This window comes from Aptenodytes forsteri, unplaced genomic scaffold (genome assembly GCF_000699145.1).
Source record: "Aptenodytes forsteri isolate BGI_AS27 unplaced genomic scaffold, ASM69914v1 Scaffold84, whole genome shotgun sequence".
NCBI lineage: Eukaryota > Metazoa > Chordata > Aves > Sphenisciformes > Spheniscidae > Aptenodytes > Aptenodytes forsteri.
The window spans coordinates 1,709,093-1,715,769 of record NW_008795492.1 but is presented as its reverse complement, the minus strand read 5'-3'; positions in this window follow the sequence as shown (position 1 = coordinate 1,715,769).

Below are 6,677 nucleotides of genomic sequence, written 5' to 3'. Positions count from 1 at the left end.
TTGGAACAGGCTGCCCAGGGAAGTGGTTGAGTCCCCATCCCTGGAAGTATTTAAAAGACGAGTAGATGTGGCACTTAGGGACATGGTTTAGTGGGCATGGTGGTGTTGGGTTGACGGTTGGACTCGATGATCTTAGAGTTCTTTTCAAACCTTAATGATTCTATGATTCTAACTGGGCAGCTGGAAATTTATCTTGGAACTTCTAGCTGTCATAAAATAATTGCTATTTGTGCCAACTCTTGAGCCCTCCAGAGTCTTGCTTAAAGGGGTTTGAGCCCTGTCTTACTCTTTAGTAATGACCTGAGGTGTCATTGGGTGAAATTCTACATTTTCCACAAGGGACTTCCAAATTTTTTATGCCAGTGTTTAAATCTGAGCTCACTTGCTTCTAGTGTTTACATGATATCTTGAACAACGATGCCTTTGGAAGGGATGTTAATGATTTGAGTGGCTCATCAGGCCCTCCAGTAACTCGTGTCCCACGCTTTACACAAAAGATAGTAAGCTGTGAAGCAACTGCAGTGAAGACTGTATATCCAGCTTCAGCTAAATAATTTGCTGTGCGCTGTTTCTGTTTATGATTCAGTTTTAAAGGCCCTTTTAAGTGAAATTGGATACACTACAAAGTGTTGGTTTCATGTGTTTTATTTGCAGTTTAATCAGCGTGATCCAGCTGCCAGTGCAGGGGAAACCGGAGCTCGATTTTAATTATCCCTGCTTTGCCTGAGTTAGGAATTCCCAATAGTGCTCTCTGAGAAAAGATGCCAAAAACCGCATTGTTCTTTAATTAGCTGTTGTAATTGTTTCAGTCTAATCTCCATGATTAGCAGCAGCATTAAATATAGCAGTAAGAATAGGCCTGCCCTCTTTGTGCTGCCCTAGTAAACACAGTATTCTTACTTCTGGTAAGGGACATAATATAAAATCAATTAGAAGCCAACTAGTGTTGATTGGAAAATGATAAAGAGCAGCTACCATGAAGTGCAGATTGCTTTGTAAAGTTGGTTTATAACCATACTTCTGGGATGGCTTTATTGCCCACTTTTGGGGGAAAACACCAGAATAACAACCTCTGTTGCAGAGAAGCCTTTGGGGATCTTGCAGACTCCATCCTGCGTGAAGCCCTAATACAAGCTTCAAAACAATCTTTGCTGTCACTAAGGCTAGTGCCAGTCCACTTTTTAGGAGAGGGTCATTCTTACCACCGTGCAAAGCAGGTGCATTGTCAAATATGAACAATTGCAGAATATTCCCCAAAGAGACGAGTTTTTATTGTGCGTTTATCTGAGTTTTATTCTGAGGCTCAAAGATGCTCTGCAGTGGTACATTTGAAGTGGGGAATTTTGCTTTGCAAGGAACACTTCTGCACAAGCGTGTTAGATCCATTTCAAAATGGATTGTGATATTTAGACGTGTAAAGATACAGAAAAACTGCTTCATGAAATAGAAGTACAACTCTCAAGGCTGCTTTGATGGTGTTGAGGTACCTGCTAAGGTACCAGTTATTAACTTTAAGTCCCTAAATACCTTTGTAAATTTGGCTTTAAGTATCATTGCATGTGGGAAAAGTAGGAATAATACTCTCGGAAAATGCAGACTTAAGGTAGGTCATGCGGTTTAATGTGAGCGTTTGTGAGTGTAAAATGAGCACTTCTAGAGAAATGTAATTGCTGTAATAATGGCTGTAGTCACAGACTGTGGAAATGTGAATATTTTGGCTGGTGCTATGTTTTTGTAAAGTAATTGATACAACTTCTTATGTCTTTTGATGACATCTGTCGGAGCCACTATGGTCAAGTGTCACCAGCAGAATTGGCAGCGTAAGTTCAGGTTTTGTATGTCAGAGTGCCGGTGTGGCACAGACCTGGGAAATGCTTCGTCTGGGCATACACCCAGGAAAGCTCAGGGGCTTGAAGAGTTTATTCTTGCTTAAGCCATATGACATAAATCTTACCCTCATTAGCAGATTAGAGAAATCAGGTTTTGTTGCACCTAAAAACCAGATTTCCTGAGTCTAAACCCAGTGCTTTGGACAAAAAAAACCCCAACAAAACCCAATCCAACTAAACTTCCAGAAAAGCAACTGTAATTATGGGTGAGCTAATGAAAGAATAGAAGTGAGCTTATATCTGTATCAGATTACTCTATGTGTATCAAGATTGCTCTAGTTTACAAACGTAAAAATTATTATTTTCTTGTCAATGAAATGGAAAGAATTTGCGCAATTTTTTGTTCAATGCTTTTAGTTATCTGCAGAGTTCTCCCAAATTTTTAGAAGGGTCCATTAATACCCTCCCAGATTTTTAGAAGGGTCACATTAATACCTCCAAGCCAGTATCTGATGCCTTGTTTGAATAGCACTGCAGAGGAGTTGATCCAGGTTTACAGCAGAAATCCAGTTCAGTTAAACCACTAAAAAAATCAGGCTTGTGTACTTGTCCAATGAGAAATAAACTCAACTAAAATCTAAATGTATTTATTAGATTATTTCATTTGAAGATACATTGTGTGAAAGACAAAAGCTACCTGTGCACTAAAACAAATCTGTTTAAATAGGTTTGGCTTATAACTACTATATATAATAACTACTTTCTTATTCTTTCTGCCTATAATATACATATGGAAGGAGAGAAGAAAGATGCCTCTTTTTCTCATCGGTTTATCTATAATCTTCCAGTTTATAGACCTGATTAAAAATAGAAAGAGGAAATAACCATACGTAATCCCAGTGACCTTAAAAACACATGTAACCACATTTGCTCTATCAAAAGTAGCACTTGATAGATCCAATTTACTGCCAATTTCACTATTTGCTTTGCAGTAACAATATTAAAATTGATCAGTTAAAGTAGGTCTGTACATGGGAAGGACTGAAAGCTAAATACTGCACAGTGGTGACACAATCTTCCCATACCATTTATCATCCAGGGTTTCTTGTATTTTCTTTTCACTGTGGTACAAAACCTCAGCCTATTTAGGAAAAACCTGTGCTTGACTTTAATGGTACCGGCTGTTTTTCAATCTGAAGATAAGCTCCAACATGTGCCACCATTGCTGTTGTACAGAGGACCATTTCTCCACCAAGCGGCTCATCTACCCAGCTGAACTTAACTGCTAACACAATCCAGCTACCAACAGACTTCTGCTGTTGTTGTGTTTCATGTAGAGCTTAAGAAGCCTGGTAATGAGCCGGAACGCTGCTAGGCCTTGTACAATGTAGAATCATAGAATCATTGAGGTTGGAAAAGACCTCTAAGATCATCGAGTCCAACCGTCAACCCAACACCACCATGCCCACTAATAGTATTCGAGGTGCGGCCTCACCAGGGCCGAGTACAGGGGCACGATCACTTCCCTACTCCTGCTGGCAGTGAAGGGACACTGACTTATACTGTAAGGAGATACTAAACAGTATAGGCTGGTTAAAGTGTTGAAATCAGAAGAGTTGAATCAATATAAGATGGAAAAGGTTGGAGAATTAAGTCTGGTTTCTCTGCAAGAAGCAGTTACTGCTTTCCATCAGTCACAGGAGGAGGCTGAACTAGGCATTAATTAGCTGACCATTTGTATTTATGCTGAGGTGTAACCCCGTGAAGATTTCTTTAAATCAGTGTAAATAAGCTGGGCTAGTTTTAGTGCTTCCACACTTAAAACCAGAGGATTTCAGAATAGAGGAATTCTGAGATGGCAGTAAATGTGTGACCTGCTGCAGCAGCTGGGTTTCTGGGTGCGATTTCTGCCAGTATTTAAGAACCAGTGACTGATGGGCATTGTATGGTCAGGATGCCTTCCTACCAGCTCTGTAATCACAGTAAATGGAACCAACTCATTTTATTTTACTGCTTCTGACACTGTATGTTCGTACCGTTTTGAATTCCCATAAGAAAATACAGACTTAGCAGACTACATGCTAAATATATGAAGTTCTCTGCAAAAAAACTGAAGGGAGCTGTGTTAATTATTATGTTACCCTCCTCCACTGCCAAAAATCGCTGATTTTTCTGTAAGTTGAAATGGTTGCAGCATTTCCTTAACTTCACATTTCAGGAAATGTCTTGAAAACAACAAAAAAAGTTGAGGCAGTTAGTAAGCTCAATACCCCTCACACCACTGGGTTGAGCTGAAAATGGGCAGAGAATTTGAAGGTACAGAAAACACAGCAGCATCAGATTTTTACATTAGTCCTTTCACCTCAGAGGTAAGCCAAAACACTTTCTCTTGATGGAAACTACTATTATTCCTTCTAAAGAGAAAATATTTTTAACTATCATGGCTTTCAGTTTGACACACTTTACAGAACTTCTTTCATAAATAAACCCCTGAAATTTCTTATCGGAATGGATAGAGAGCAGCAGAGTATCGTTGTGCAGTTCAGGGATCGTTAGCTTTTATAAATACTTAACATATCAGACATAGATACATTATATGGTAAGCATAAATGCGGTCATTGTTATAAATGTACATTGATTCTATACATTCATATTCTGCAGAGCACTGCTAGAAACTGAAGCCAAAGTTGCCCAAAAGAAACGAAATGGAAGAGTCCAGAAGGCAGGTTTGTTGCTGGCAGGAATGGCCTGTGCTCAAGTGGGTTTGAGGGAATTGCACAGATTTGGAGCAGTGGGAGGCAAATGCTGCCACACGTCCCGTCTGCCAGTAAGTGCTCTCCAGTGTTTGTCTGACCCCCCTGAGAGACACCTTGGAAATACCTTGGAGGGATGGACTGATACAACTTATGGATTTTTAATGTGTGTATATAAAGTTAAGTAATTCTAATCTCTCTCAGGCTCACCAGCAGTGCATCTAAACAGCAGGATTGTAAAACCTGCTTTATGTTTGGTGTAAAATCACCTGCAATGTCACTGCATTTGCATAATCCTGTCTTCTGGCCGTTATTAAAGAAAATATGTTTCTGAACATGAATTTAAATAACTAACTACCATGCAAGCACTGATTGCATAAATGCTGCAGAGGTCCTCCTGCTGCTTTCAGCAGTGGCCGATCCGTTCTTGGGCCGAGGGGAGGAGGTACTGTCCTCGCAGCGGCTCTAACAGCCTTGGCAGCTGCGGGAGGAAATTCTCATCGCCTAATCTTGCATCTAGAAACAAGCGATACACAGTAAATGGCTGTCTAAACTTTTTGCAACTGTTATTTTAAGATTTTTAGTTAGCAACAAAGAACATGAAACTTTTTGTTCTTTGCTTCTTGGGTTGCGGTGCAATTATGCCGCTGATGTGCTCATTATAATTTGTCTCCAGTAATCCTTAGGGACTCCAGAGAGCTGCTTCCATTAGACTATTAAGTTCAGGCTGTACCGACTATATCAACCAGCAGAATTTCTCTTTAGAGATAAAACTGCATTAGAATCAGAGTACATTTCTTTTGAATCTCACACATGCACATCTTGTTGTGGGACTTTCTGTGGAGCTGGTTAAAAAGGTAATACTCTGTTTTCCGTTTAAACAGACATCACTTTCCTTGGTGTTCAGTTGTGGGCTGCCATGAGCTGAGGGTGTGGAAGAGATGATTTCATCAACCCCAGAGCCAGGTCCTTTCCCAGCCAGGGCGCACCCCACCCCTTCCAGTACAGAGAGCTCCTGCAGCTCTGAAATGCACAAGGGTCTTCCCAAATAAATATAATTTGGCCCTAAATTGTGGGAATGTCAGTGGGGTTCTCACTGGCAAAGTGCTCTATAGTGCTTTGTTTCATAAAGTACCCCAAAAAGTTTGGTGTATGATTGAGAAAAGCCGCTGCCTTTGAGAGCAAGCATGTAATTGAAAGTGACCGAGGTCCCTGAGGCTCCCAGGTAGTGCTGTTGCCATGTGAAGTGGTGCAAGAGCCTGTCAGGCCACTCAGCAGGACCAGGAAAATTTTGACTTTCTTCTCTTTCTGTCACCATCACTGCCTATAAAACATTTGAATGAAATAAATGGAAAACAACTGACTCCATCTGAGCATTTTTCTGGTTTAAACTCAATTCTTTACTGAGCAGTAGAGCTGCTCCGATTTACCAGCTGAAGATCTGCCCTGACACGGGAGGCTTTGTTTGTTTTTTTTTCTTTGGGTTTCTTTTTCTCTTTTTATTTTTTTAAACATAACTGCTGAGTGTTGTGTGAATTTCTGAATTGTTGCAGGAGCAATCAAGGGATGTCAAAGACTTCTATGGGAAGCAGCTAAGAAGCTGCTTTTTAGAGTTACATTGAGAATTACCTTGGAAGGGTTCATGGCAAGAGTGTTTTCCTGCAGTTACAGGGGATGGTAACAAAACCAGTGGTTCTGAAACCCGCACTGGCTCCTCAGAGCTGGCCTGGCATTTTGGACTTGTTCCCCTCTCAACAACGCACCATCTGTGTGGAGGTGCTGGGCAGGCAGCTGAGCCAAGGCGGCAGAGCCGGGTGCTTCCTGCGGCCACAGCCAGGCTCTGCCCTCCGCGAGCCGTGGCCGGGCATTGAAAGCACCTCTGTGCTCCTGCACAGGCCCTTTTTGTCTAGAGACCGTCCTGAGACATCCAGGGCTTGCTCAGGGATCACTTTGCAAGGCTGTGCGGGGAGGATAACGATTGCACCACGAGGCTACTGCCGTGGGGCTGCAGCTGCAGACAGGGCACTCTTTCAGCAGCTGTGTGACAGTCACGTTATTCTTTCAGCAAATGCAGGACTCTGAACAAAATCTCCAA